We start from the raw sequence: 15,305 nt of genomic DNA, 5'->3' as shown, positions 1-15,305 counted from the left end.
ATTCACAATATACAAACGACTGCTACCTTATTTAGCATTAACAGCATTGTTTCCTTTAAACAATGGGTACAGTTCAACAGTAATATTAATAAGTTATAATATATGGTCACTGACAGATTTTTCTGTTTTGAGAATTCACTGAATATGTGGTATTCTGGGAACGCCCTCCCCCAGCAAGAGTGTACTATGTCTACATTGAGGTGTTTTAAATATTTCTCAAAAGTTTTTATTGTCTTACATTATGAAACACTAGGCTTTAAGCCAGATACTAACAAAAATTTAATTTAAAAGGAAAAAGAGACCCCAGCACAAAACATTTCCTTCTCCCATCCTCAGCGCAGGCGCCCAAGTCAGACTGAGGGGCTTGCCCATCATCCAAATATTTTTTGCACTGATAATCCTGGCCATCATGCACATGGGCTTGTCAAAGTACTTGACCAGGGCAGGCTCAGTGAGCATCGAGGCCAGGAACTGCTCCAAGGTGATGGCCCAGTCCCTGACCACGTGCAGCACGTGCTCCCAGGCAGCACCAGCGTGCCTTGACCACACGGAGCCATGCACCAGCTCCATGTCCTCCCTGCTGTTCTCACAGTGCAGCTTGTCCTTTGTGCGAGCCGGTACTCAGCACCCGTGTAGGAGAACATGGAGCTGTCGTCCTTGGTGTTGGTCATCAAAGGTCAGCAATGAGGTGCAGGCCCTGTTATGATGGGGCAAAGAGTCCTCCAGTTCAAAGTCCTCCATCTGCCCCAAGGGAGTGCTTCTCGCCATCACCTGTAGCAGCCAGAGCTCACCCCGTATGCTCTCAGGGATGCCCTTCAACACCAGCTCTCAGGTTTTTTTCTGTCCGCTACATACACATCCTTTGCTCATACTCAGCAAAGTGAATCTTCCAAGTTTGCACTTTCAAAAACTCTTTGGCCCATTTCTGGTTGAATTCCTCAGGAGACTGCCCCTGATACATGGTATTAGGGTCTGTGGCTATGAGGACACTGTTGCCATACAGGTTAAACTTAAGCTCTTCATCTGAGCTTGTGCTTCTCTGGTGGAGGAAATAAGGTTGCTGGGCTGAGAATACACCTAATCATCTGAACTATTGTAGCTTCCTGCAAACTCTTTGTCCAAGTATATTTTTGGAAGTTGTCTGCTTCAGGAAATCTGAGCTCCTTTGCACCAGAAAGTTTCTATCTTTCAAATTGGTAAATAGGAAGGTCATCCTGTTCCTGGTGCTGATGGACAGAGGATTGGGAAGCACACTGGAGCTATCAGGCTTTGCCACAATGATCACCTCTTGGAGTGGGATTATGAAGCTGCATAGGTTTGCCTCCTTGCTGGTGAAGCAGATATAACTTGTAGAGACAAACATTTAGCCTAAAATATGCATTTTGTTAAATGAAGTCCAGAGGGCACAGTATGTGTAGCCATCTAATTTTTCATCTTTGGGCAGCTGGAAAAGGGCACAGTATCTCTCACTCTTGGCTGCTATGAAGATCATGTTGCAGAACAGACAACCTTCTTAAGAGATTTCTTCTTTTCTTTGAGTTGGGCAGGGATCATCTTGCTCAAAGCCTCTGCTTTAAGAACTGCCTCTTAGCTGTGTTGGCAATCTTCTCTATCAGCTTGCATGTCTCATTGATGTTGAAAAATATAGAAAGGAAATGTTCACTGGAATGTGTGCTTACTTTGATCCCATCAGATAGGAGCAGCAGGGGTTCTTCTCAAGCTGAGTACGTCCACCCACTGGATTACCAGCTTGGCTTCCTTCCCCATAAAGAAAAAATAGAAGCACAGGTGGTTAATACTGAGGCACATCCAACCCTGCCAGGGGACTTTCTCCTTCCAGTAGCTGCAAGACTAATAGTTGATGAGCTTCTCTTCTTCAGGCATCCTAAACACCCTATGAAACTTCACAATGACTTCTTTAAACTTTTCTATGTCATCATCTTCTGCTGCAGTCTGGCTGGGCACAATCAGGAGCCACTTGTCAAAAGAAACAAACTTTATTTTTAGAACCACACACGCCAAACAAAACAGCTCCTCAGGAAAACCTTCAGAGCCCAACTGCCACCACCAGCTTCCCACAAGCCTCTCAACCTCCCCCACTCCTCCTGGTCTTGAGGCCGATTGGCTGGGTCGCATGGGCGGAGCCAAAAAAAGTCCCCCAATGAGCAGCTCTGTAGTCTGAAAGGGCAGAGAAAGAGCCCAATGAGCATCACCGCAGAGGAGCCAATCAGCTAGAAGTTGCTGGGGCCGCTGTGAGCCAATCATCAGCTGACAGTCTGATAGTTTGCTGGGGCCCCTTCTGCTGTGGCTCTCAACATCTCCCCCTCTCTGTTTAAACAACAAGCATGTGGCTTAGGGACCGTGCCTGCCTTAGGTTGTCCAATAGTACATATGGTCCTTACCCATTATCGGATGAGCTGACCTCAAGGCATCAGCCTCCTGTCTTAGGTTGGTACCACTGCAATTGGATCTTACCCGTCACTGACTACTGGTCCAGTATAGAGCCACACCTGTGGATAGGTCTTTGTACCAGCGGTGGGGTGAGGTTCTTTGCCTCACCTCTGTTGGCCCCCAAATTTTAGCTGAACGATCATGACAAGCAGAAGGGAGGAAGATATACCAAGCCAATTGATGGCTCCTTTTGGAAAAATTGTACCACCGATGACATCATCAGCAAAAATACCCCAACACTACCACAAGTTGCTGCACCAACAGATAGTTCACAATGCATACAGGTGAGTTCACAATGCATACAAGTGATACATACTCCAGGCAACTTCTGCAAGCAGTTCAGTGATGGCTATTGCAGAAGCTGTAGATTAGTTTTATCTTTGTCTTCACCAGCACTGGGATGAAGATAGGAATTCTGGCAATAATGGCTAAAGAAAAAATTATGTAACATTCCAGAAGGCACTAAAAGAAAACAATTTTCTTAACAATTTACATTATCTTGAAGAGAATTATTAAATATAATGAAAAGGAAAGGTGAAAGTAAACAAACAGATCTGTTAACCTTCTTTTTTGTTCACATATTAAAACAATCCTCAACAGTTGTTTACCCAATTTAAATTAAACTATTTAAATCATGTGAATAAAAAAATATTTGGATCCATTTTTTCATGAGCGCTCATCATATATGATATAAGGACATACATACGTACAAACATACAACATAAAACACAAGTGTGCACACAACACATTATATAATAGTAAAGGCCTTATAACTTTTTAAAGGTGAAATCTCCATTGCAATGTTTAAAAACTCTATAGTGAAAACATAGAACTGATCAGCAAAACATTAACCTAGGTCTGCATGAGCTCAAAAAACAAAATAGAACTTTATTTTTTATTTTTTTTATTTTATTTTTTATTGATTGTTCAAAACATTACAGAGCTCATGATATATCATCTTTCATACATGTGACTCAATTGGGTTTTGAACTCCCATTTTTACCCCAAATATAGATTGCAGAATCACATCTGTTACACACCCACATTTTTACATAATGGCATATTAGTGACTGTTGTATTCTGCTACCTTTCCCATCCCCTACTATCCCCCCTCCCCTCCCCTCCCCTCACCTCCCCTCCCATCTTCCCTCTCTACCTCCTCTGCTGTTGTTCAATTCTCTCCCTTTTTAATAAAATAGATATTGAAAAAAGCATCCTGGTTCTGTTGCAGATGTAAGGGTAGCCAAACTGGAGTTCTGGATATCAGCTGTTATGGATTTGAGCCAAATCATCTTCTTTTTGGTCTGTAGAAATTGCTTTAGTTAATCTTTCTGGAATCCAAATCGGCTGCTATTCTTCCTGTGGAAACACACAAACAGACCCCTGACTCCAGATAATTACTGGGTCAGGACCTTTCCATTGTCCTGTTAGAATATCTTTCCAAAGTACCTTGGGCTTATGTACATTTTTTGGACACATATGCCTTTCCGCAGCACTAAGTCCTGATGAATCCAAATTTTAAAAGTTTATAGAGTAAAAAGGGTTATTTTAAGTTTATCTTTGGGAAATATATACCCCTTCCCAATTCCTTATTTTTGCTTTAATAAGTACATTTTAATAGTTTGATGAGCTCTTTCAACTATGCCTTGTCCTTGTGGATTGGTTGGGATTACTGTTATATGAGTGATGCCAAATGTTGAGCAAAATTGTTTAAAAGAGGTAGAAGTATAACCAGGGGCATTATCTGTTTTTAACTATTTTGGAATGCCTACAGTGGCAAAATTTTGTAAGCAATGAGGTATAACATCTTTAGTTTTTTCTCCAGCATGAAGGGAGCCCATCAAAAATCCAGAAGAAGTATCACCTGTAACATGCAAATATTTTAATTTTCCAAATTCTGGCAAGTGTGTGACGTCCATCTGCCAAATATGGTTAGGTATCAATCCTCTAGGATTGACTCCAAGATTAACTTGTGGTAAAAAAGTCACACAATTTTGACATTGTTTTATTATTTGTCTAGCTTGTTCCTTAGTTATTTTAAAATGCTTTTGTAAAGTATTAGCATTGACATGGAACTTTTTATGAAAATTTGTAGCTTCTTCTAGTGTAGAGAAAATATGTATGTCATGTGTAGTTTTATCTGCTAAATCATTGCCCAAACTAAGGGCTCCAGGCAATCCTGTATGTGCCCTGATATGTCCTATAAAGAATGGATCTTTTCTGTCCCAGATTAGACTTTGTATAGTGGAAAATGAAGAGAAAACAGTAGAGGAAGGGGAAATCCTACCAGCATCTTCAAGGGATACTATAGCATTAACTATATACTATCAGAAAATAAATTAAATACAGAATCTTTAAACATCACAAAAGGTTGTAATACTGCATTAAGCTCTACATTTTGAGCTGATTGTTTGGGTACTAAAAATGTAAAAGTTTGATCAGGTGTAACTATTGCTGCTGTACCATTATTTGACCCATCAGTGAATATATTTGGAGCATTCATGATAGGTGTTTTTCTTGTCATTTTTGGAAAAATTACAGGATGCAATGACCAAAAAGACAATAAGGGATTAGTGGTAAGTGTTTATCAAATGAAACATTAGATTTGCACATGATTATTGCCCAAGTATTTAACTCATTAGCTAACTCATCAATTTGATCCATAGTATGTGGAGTAATAATTTTATTGGGAGAAATTCCAAACACTCCCTTTGCTGCTTTTATTCCTTTGAGTATTAATTGTCCTACAGCCTCAGGATACCTAGTAAGAATAGTGTTAGGAGAATAAGATAAATGTATCCATAATAATGAACCTTCTTACCAAAATACTCCTGTAGGAATATTTTTTGTTGATAGTACAATAAATAATAAAGGCAAACTTATATCAATTCTATCCAAATGCATATTTTCCATATATGTTTCAATGATTTTTAATGTCTTTCTTGCTTCAGGATTTAACATGCGGGATGAATTTGGATCTGATGGACCTTTTAGGATATCAAATAAAGGTCCCAACTCTCCTGTTGGTATACCTAGATAAGGCCTTATCCAATTTATGTCTCCTAATAACTTTTGAAAGTCATTAAGTGATTTGGGTTGATCTACTTATATTTGAATTTTTGGTGGACGGACCATGGTTGAGGATAATAGAACTCCTAAATAATTAGTTGGAAAATTTAATTGTACTTTATCTATTGCTATCTCTAGATTATAATTTTTAATAAGTTTGTAAGTGTGGCATAACATTCTAGCAATGTGTTTTTATCTTTGTGTGCTAATAATACATCATCCATATAGTGAAATATTTGTAGTTCAGGATTTTGATTTCTAAGTGGCTGGATTACTTTGTTAACATAAATTTGACACATAGTTGGGCTGTTAGCCATCCCTTGAGGGAGTACTTTCCATTCATATCTCTGATCAGGACCTTCATGATTCAGTGCAGGGATAGTAAATGCAAAACGTGGACTATCCTCAGGATGAGTTGGAATTGAAAAAAAAAAACAATCTTTAATATCTATAACTAAAACATACCAAGTTTTTGGCAAAGCAGACAATTGAGGAATCCCCAATGAGCAGGTCCCATAATAACCATTTCATTATTAATGGCTCTTAAATCTTGCAGTAATCTCCATTTACCATATTTCTTTTTGATGACAAAAATGGGAGTATTATGGGGAGATACAGAAAGTTGTATATGTCCTTCCACTAATTGTTGTTTGACCAGGTCATGGGCTCCTTGTATTTTTTCTTTAGTCAGGGGCCACTGATGTCATTGATTTTTTAATACTCTGCAATGATGCCCTATATCCTTCCTCTCACAAATATGGTAATATCATTTTTGTTTTTGAAGATGGAGAGCATCTGCAGTAAATTCTGCTCCACCCATTCCCAGGGCTCATTGATTTCCTTCCTGGAGCCACCATAGGCAATGGTCCAATAGACCAGGGAGTCTGGAGTCTGATACAGGATTCAGTAACTGGAGTTACTAAAGTCCAACACAACATCAAGGGTACACACCAGGAGGCCACTGGCTGATTGTCTGCCTCTTTGGGAGACATTGACCTCCCAGGCATTTGGCACCTTTATGTTTTTAACAGATTCAAAAATGTCGTTTGGAATTTTCAGTCATAGCACAATGCCTTCACTCACTAATGGATTCAGAGGTCTCCATTGGTAGAAAGTAGGCTCCATTCCTTGGAGCTTGAGATGAGGCTGAACATCAGTAGAGTGTGTGGTTGAGGGAAGCAGCTCACATGGTGATCAGAAAGTACAAAAGCCAAGGTTTATTTCTTGATGGAGACTTTTCAGGTGAAAAGAAGGAGAAATCCAAACTAGTGAATCTCAACCTTGGTTGTTATTGGAATTACCAGATGATGCTGGAAAAAACCTGATGCTTGTATTTTACTCCCAGAAACTGTAATTTTATTGATCCAGATTGTCTCTTGGGCCATTGAGGGGTTTCAAAAACCTCTCCAGATGAGTTCAATGTGTGATGAAAGTTGAGAACCACCCACCTTAGCTGAAAAGATTCAATTCTCTTTGATTGACAATTCCCAAACACCACTTATGCTGGAAGAGTGGGCAAAACCCTTGCATAAGGATATAGCATGGAAATTTCTGAAGATTTAAAAAATTTAAACAGAAAGGAAATAAACACATAATACATGAATTACAAAGACATCATTCTGATACAATAATTGTCAGCTTTCTCAAGTTTGAAAGATAAATATGTAATTATGCACAATAACCATAGCATCAGTCTAAAAAGTAATATATAAACACAGAGGCATGAGAACATATTTCTCTCATGCTCATTTTCTCTCCTTCCAATTTTCCCTATTCCAATTGATCTCAAGCATTAGTGGCAAATTAATGTGCCAGAAAAAAATAGATTCAAACATATCAATCCCTTTACAAAGCATTTTCAATACCTCTTAATTATTCACAGGGGGAAAAAAAGGTCCGAAGTTCTTTCCTAACTTTCTCCACAATTCACCATCCCAAAGTTATTTACTATAATTTTCTTCATATTCCTCCCTTCAGGGGCTTTGCCCATGCTGTTCTTTATCATTGCTTCCTTCAAATCCATGTGGAAAATCCTCTCATCCTTAAAAGTTTCTATTTGCATAGGCTTTTCATGACCATTCTGTAGTCATTTTCCTCATCCTCTTAAATAGTGTAATCCTTCTGCAGTCTATAAATCTGTGTTGTAAATAATAAAAACTTTTCACATTAATTTATTGGTTCATAAAATTAATTCTTTCAACTATTCGACATTTACTGAGCACCTGTTGAATGGGTTTTGTGCTGGGGGAAGACATGGTCCCTAACTAAGATGAGAGGACGTTAAGCAAGTGGCTTGATTATTTGTAGTTGTGCCTGGGAATTTTATGGGAAAATAGATGAGTCTTTATCATACTCTAGTAACAAAGCTATTCATCTTTCTAAGTATGGAAAGCAGTTGAGCCAATGCCAATGAGGGCCTTCATTCTAAAGAATTGGTCTTAGAAGTAAGTGAGCTAATAGGAAACAAGCCCCTGATTTTTTTTCAGGGGAGGTTACTGAGGATAAACTCAGGGACATTCAAACACTGAGCCACCACATCCCAGCCATATTTTGTCTTTTATTTAGAGACAGGGTCTCACTGAGTTGCTTTGTGCCTGGCTTTTGCTGAGGCTAGTTTTGAACTCAAAATCCTTCTACCTCAGCTTCCCTAGCCCCTGGGATTACAGGCATGTGCCACCACTTTTAGCATGCCTCTGGTTTTAATAAAAACAATCTTGGAGGAGATGAGCCAGGGAAAAGTTGTCTATTGCTTCTGTTAGCAGGAGCTTTAGTGCTGGTCATAATCGGGTCTTCCATAAGGCTCTTTTTAGTGATCAAATGATAAGTGAGGACTCCACTTGATTCTTTTGGTCTTATGGAGAGTAAACACTGCTGGTGAGAACACAGGAGCAGCCAGGTTGTGGATTGTGTTGGGTCACTGACATCAAATTTGTTCCCATCTGCATCCTTAATATATGACAATGCAGGGCACAAAAAAAGAATTCCCTGGCTTGTCACCAAAGTGGAAGGCTGGAATGGGAAGGAAGACAGCTGCTTTGTCCAATAAAATAAGTAATAGACTATCCCCTTAAAGTCATCATTGCAATGAGCTCTATAGGGATTTGGGGGAAAGGGTTATCCCTTAATTTCTCTAATTTCGAAAGTCAATAAGAATTTCACAAAACATTTATAATTTTATTCTTTACATTTACTTATTTAAATACATTTTTTCTTTTTTTTAATTCATTCTAATTTGTTATATATGGTAGCAGAATGCATTACAATTCACAGTACACACATAGAGCACAGTTTTTCATATCTCTGGTTGTACAAAAAGTAGAGTCACACAATTTGTGTCTTCATTCATGTACTTAGGGTAATGGTGTCCATCTCATTCCACCATCTTTCCTCCCCCATGCCCCCACCCTTTCCCTCCCACCCCTTTGCCCTATCTACAGTTTGCCTAGTCTTCCCATGCTCCCCTACCCTAACCCCATTATGAATCACATCCTTATATCAGAGAAAACATTCAGCATTTGTTTTTATGGGATGGGCTAACTTCACTTAGCATTATATTCTCCAATTCCATCCATTTACCTGTAAATGCCAAGATTGTATTCTCTTTTAATGCTGAATAATACTCCATTGTGTATATATACCTTATTTTCTTTATTCATTCATCTACTGGAGGACATCTAGTTTGGTTCTACAGTATAGCTATTGTGAATTGAGCTGCTATAAATATTGATGTGGCTGTGTCCCTGTATGTAGTATGCTATTTTAAGTCTTTTGGGTATAGACCAAGGAATGGGATAACTGGGTCAAAGGTGTTTCCATTCTTAGTTTTCCAAGGAATCTCCATACTGCTTTCCATATTGGCTGCACTAATTTGCAGTCCCATCAGCAATGTATGAGTGTACCTTTTCCCCCACATCCTTACCCACACTTATTGTTGTTTGTCTTCATAATAGGTGTCATTCTGACTGGAGTGAGGTGAAATCTTAGACTAGTTTTGATTTGTATTTCTCTAATTGCTAGAAATGTTGAACATTTTTTCATCAATTGTATGTCATCTTCTGAGAAGTGTCTGTTCAGTTCCTTGGTGAATTTATTGATTGGATTATTTGTTTTTTTGATGTGAAGATTTTTGAGTTTTTTATATGTCCTAGAGATTAGCACTGTATCTGATGTGCATGTGGTAAAAATTTACTCCTAAAATGTAGGCTCTCTATGCACTTCTCTGATTGTTTCTTTTGCTGATAAGAAGCTTTTTAGTTTGAATACATCCCATTTATTGATTCTTGATTTTAATATTTGTGCTATAGGAGTCTTATTAAGGAATATGAGGCCTAATCTGACATAATGGAGATCTGGGCCTACTTTTTCTTCTATTAGGTGCAATGTCTCTGGTTTAATTCCTAGGTTCTTGATCCACTTTGAGCTGAGTTTTGTGCATAGTGAGAGATGGGGGGTTAATTTCATTTTGTTGCATATGGATTTCCAATTTTCCAAGCATCATTTGTTGAAGAGGCTATCTTTTCTCCAATGCATGTTCTTGGCACCTTTTTTCTAATATAAGATAATTGTAATTTTGTGGGTTTGTCTCTGTGTCCTCTAATCTTTACCATTGGTCTACAAGTCTATTTTGGTGCCAATACCATGCTGTTTTTGTTGCTATTGCTCTGTAGTATAGTTTAAGGTCTGGTATAGTGATGCTACCTGCTTTACTCTTACTGCTCAGGATTGCTTTAGCTATTCTGGGTCTCTTATTTTTCCACATGAATTTCATGACTGCTTTTTCTATTTCTATGAGGAATTTCATTGGGATTTTGATCAAAATTGCTTTAAATCTGTATAGTGTTTTTGGTAGTATGGTCATTTTGATAATATTAATTCTGCCTATCCAAGAGCAAGGTAGATATTTCCATCTTCTAAGGTATTCTTTAACTTCTTTCTTTAGGGTTCTGTAATTTTTATTATATAGACCTTTCACCTCTTTCATTGATTCCCAAGTATGTATGTATGTATGTATGTATTTATTTGTTTATTTTGAGGCTATTGTAGTGGGGTAGTTTTCCTCATTTCCCTTTCTGAGGATTTGTCACTGTTATACAGAAATGCATTTGATTTATGGGTGTTGATTTGATATCCTGCTACTTTGCTGAATTCATTTATTAGTTCTAGAAGTTTTCTGGTAGAAATTTTAGGGTCTTCCAGGTATAGGACCATATCATCAGCAAATAGTGCCAGTTTGAGTTCTTCTTTTCCTATGTGTATCCCTTTAATTTCTTTCATCTGTCTAATTGCTCTGGCCAGTGTTTCAAGAGCTATGTTAAATAGAAGTGGTGAAAGAAGTCATCCCTGTCTTGTTCCAGTTTTTAGAGGGAATGCCTTCAATTTTTCTCCATTTAGAATGATGTTGGCCTGGGACTTAGCCTATGCTAAGATAGCCTTTATGATGTTGAGATATGTTCCTATTAGCCCTAATTTTTCTAGTGCTTTGAACATAAAGCGGTGCTGTATTTTGTCAAATGCTTTTTTTGCATATATTGAGATGATCATATGATTCTTATCTTTAAGTCTATTGATATGGTGAATTACATTTATTGATTTCTGTATGTTGAATTAATCTTGCAACCCTGGGATGAATCCCACTTGATGTGATGCACAATCTTTTGGATATGTTTTTGTATTCAATTTGCCAGAATTGTATTGAGAATTTTTACATCTATATTCATTAGAGATACTGGCCTGAAGTTTTCTTTTTCTGATGTGTCTTTGCCTGGTTTTGGAATCAGGGTGCTATTGACCTCATAGGATGAGTTTGGAAGTGTTCTCTCTTTTTCTATTTCCTGAAATAAATTGAAGAGTTTTGGTATTAGTTCTTCTTTAAAGATCTTGCAGAACTCTACTCTGTATCCATCCGGTCCTGGGCTTTTCTTGGTTGGTAGATTTTTGATGGCAACTTCTATTTTGTCACTTGAAATTGATCTGTTTATATTGTGTATATAGGTACTGGGGTTGTGGCTCAGTGGTAGAGTGCTCGCCTAGCATGCATGAGGCACTGGGTTCAATCCTCAGTACCACAAAAGTGTAAAATAAAGATATTGTGTCACCTAAAACTAAAAAATAAATATAAAAAATAAAATAAGTTGTGTATATGATCCTGATTCAATTTGAGAAAATTATATGTCTCTATAAATTGTCAATGCCTTCAATATTTTCTATTTTATTGGAGTAAAAGTTTTCAAAATAATTTTTAATTATCTTCTGTATTTCTGTAGTGTCTGTTGTGATATTTCCTTTCTCATCACATATGTTGGTAATTTGAGTTTTCTCTCTCCTTCTATTCATTAGCATGGCTAAGGGTCTGTCAATTTTATTTATTTTTTTCAAAGAACCAACTTTTTGTTCTGTCAATTTTTTCAATTGTTTCAATTTCATTGATTTCAGCTCTGATTTTAATTATTTCCTTCTTCTACTGTTTTTGGTGTTGATTTGTTCTTCTTTCTCTAGGGCTTTAGATGTATTGTTGTCATTTATTTGTTGACTTTTTCTTCTTTTAATATGAACTCCATGCAATGAACTTTTCTCTTAGGACTGTTTTCATAGTGTCCCAGAGATTTCGATAGGCTGTATCTGTGTTCTCATTCACCTCTAAAATTTTTTTACTCTCCTCCTTGATGTCTTCTGCAACCCATTGTTCATTCAGCATATTATTTAGTCTCCAGGTATTGGAGTGGATTTTATTTACTATTTTATCATTGATTTCTAATTTCATTCCATTATGATCTGATAGGATGCAGGGTTGTATCTCTACTTTTTTATATTTGCTAAGAGTTGCTTTGTGGCATAGTATATGGTCTATTTAGAGAAGAATCCATGTGCTGATGAGAAGAAAGTGTATTCTCTCATTAAAGGATGAAATATTCTGTATATGTCAGATAAGTCTGAATTATCGATTGTATTATTGAGTTCTATAGTTTCTTTGTTCAGCTTTTGTTTGGAATATCTATCTAGTAACAAAAGAGGTGTGTTAAAGTCACCCAAAATTATTGTGTTGTGGTCTATGTGACTCTTGAACTTGAGAAGAGTTTATTTGATGAACATAGCTGCTCCATTGTTTGGGGCATATATATTTATAATTGTTAAGTCTTTTTGTGTATGGTTCCCTTGAGTAGAATGTAGTGTCCTTCTTTGTCCATTTTGATTGACTTTAGCTTGAAGTTTATCTTATTTGATATGAAGATGGAAACCATTGCTTGCTTCTGCAGTCCACGTGAGTGGTATGATTTTTCCCAATCCTTCACCTTCAGTCTGTGAATGTCTTTTTCTATGAGTCTCTTGAAGGCAGCACATTGTTGGGTCTTTTCTTTTTTTTATCCAATCTGCTAGTCTTTATGTCTTTTGATTGATGAGTTTAGGCCATTAACATTCAAGGTTATTATTGAGACATGATTTGTATTCTCAGCCATTTTTGTTTATTTTTGATATTTAACGTGATTTGGTTTCTCCTCTGATTAGACTTTCCTTTAGTGTAATCCCTCCCTCTGCTGATTTTCATTATTGTTTTTTATTTCCTCTTCTTGGAATATTTTACTTAGGATGTTCCGTAGTTCAGGCTTTCTTGTAAATTCTTTTAACTTTTGTTCATCATGGAAGGTTTTTATTTCATCATCAAATCTAAAGCTTAGTTTTGCTGGATACAAGATTCTTGGTTGGTATCCATTTTCTTTCAGAGCTTGGTATATGTTGTTCCATGATCTCCTGGCTTTGAGGGTCTGGGTTGAAAAATCTGCTGAGATACAAATTGGTCCCCCCCATATGTGATCTGATTCCTCTCTCTTGCAGCTTTTAAGATTATCTCCTTATTCTGTATGCTAGGCATTTTCATAATAATGTGCCTCGGTGTAGATATGTTATAATTTTGTACATTTGGTGTCCTGTAGGCCTCTTGTATTTGGTTTTCCAATGCGTTCTTCATGCTTGGGAAATTTTCTGATATTATCTCATTGAAGAGATTGTGCATTCCTTTGGTTTGAAACTCTGTGCCTTCCTCTATCCCAATAACTCTTAGATTTGGTCTTTTGATGCTGTCTCATAATTCTTGGATGTTTTGTTCATGGTTTCTAACTTTCTTCACTGTGTGATCAACTTTACTTTCCAGATTGTATACTTTGTCTTCATTATCTGACATTGTTTCTTCCAAGCTATCTAGTATGTTGGTTATGCTTACTATTGAGTTTTTTATTTGATTTATTGTATCCTTCATTTCAAGGATTTCTGTTTTTTTTTTTCAGAGTCTCTATCTCTCACTTGAAGTAATCTTTTGCTACCTGTATTTACTCTCTCTTCTCTTTGTTGGAGTGATCAATTTTTGCCTGTATTTGCTCACTTAGATCATTCTTTAATTCTCAGATCATTTTAAGTATGAACCTTCTGAACTCCTTCTCTGACATTTCATCAACTTCACTGTCCATGGGTTCTGTTATTATAGTGTCCTGGTTTGTTTGGGGCACTTTCCTCCCTTGTTTTTTAATGTTGTCTATGTGTATCCCTTTCTTGAAGTGTGGATCTGAGATATTACAGTTTCTTCCCTATATTCTTATAGTACTCATGCAGATTGTCTGTACCTCACCTTGATGTTGGGCTTCCAAACCCTGCTGGTGTCCCTCAATGTATGCTACTGCATCTAAAGGTGAGACAAACAGGGTAACCGTTATGCAATGCAAAATGCTTCTGCTTAAAACCTGAATCTCCTGCTTCTGCTTAAAACCTGAATCCCCATAATCTTAAATTAATAAACTGCAATTCATTGTTTTACCAGCAAGCTCATCATGGGAAACCACTGGCTTTCTCCTATTCTCTCAAATAATTAGATTGTCTTTGGCCAAAGTTAAATAAGAAAAATTCTGAAGTTAATAAAAGACATTTTAATTATGCCTTTTAAAGGATTATTTTTTGTTTTTTCAGGGATGATAAAGGTAAGTCTCACAATTATTCGGACAAGAAGCCAGCAATCTGAAATACTTTATTTCAGTGTCTCATAATTGTCAGATTTCAACCCAGCTTATCTATCAAAGCAGGCCTGCCTTATATTTAAATCATTTAAAAGTTTAATTAACTGTATCTTAAATTCCTAAACAGGTTAAATCAAATAAAAGCTTTGATAAGTGTTTATACCATTACTTACAACCTTTGGAACTCCACTTACAAAAAATTACAAAAAACTTTTTTTGTTGTTTATTTGATTTGTAAATGTGTATACATAATGCTTTACATTATGTCTGCATTACATGATATCAAAATCAACTTATAAATCAATTAGCATGCTTATAATTTAAAATTAAAATGGATTCAGATACCTTTAATTCATGTGACTTAATAAGATTCAATTTAAATTAAGTAATTAAATAGTAATAAAGATGTCTTTAAAATGCAAATAATTAATAAAGTTGTTAATTCCTATAATATTTAAAATTTATGTCCATTTGCTTCTAACAATTTTCTTCAACAGGAAAGAGATAATTAATACTATTAACTACATTTGATTAGTGTCTTGGCTTTTACAGTTAAGAATAAGTAAGTTAAATTTAAAGTAAATGGGATTAATTATATAAGTCTTTATTAAAAGAGCTTATTAATTTACAAAGTCAAAGTGCTAAAATGTTATTTATTGGGTGCTGAAATATTGTCTATTAAATTTAAACACATCAAGCACTCTTAACTAAAATATATTTAAACATTAGATATGTTTGTAATTTGGTTAACATTAAAAAAGTCTAAAATCTGTGTCCTCACTGAGA

General features: G+C 36.5%; 1 pseudogene; it reads right to left on the bottom strand.

The window, feature by feature from the left end:
• Positions 1-621: 621 nt before the first annotated feature.
• Positions 622-15,305, bottom strand: part of LOC101978642 (TBC1 domain family member 9-like) — a 93,638-nt pseudogene continuing 78,954 nt past the window's right edge.

Source organism: Ictidomys tridecemlineatus, chromosome 3, assembly GCF_052094955.1.
Source record: "Ictidomys tridecemlineatus isolate mIctTri1 chromosome 3, mIctTri1.hap1, whole genome shotgun sequence".
NCBI classification, from domain to species: domain Eukaryota; kingdom Metazoa; phylum Chordata; class Mammalia; order Rodentia; family Sciuridae; genus Ictidomys; species Ictidomys tridecemlineatus.
Note: the sequence above shows the minus strand (reverse complement) of the source record. Positions and strands in the feature narration are given on the sequence as shown.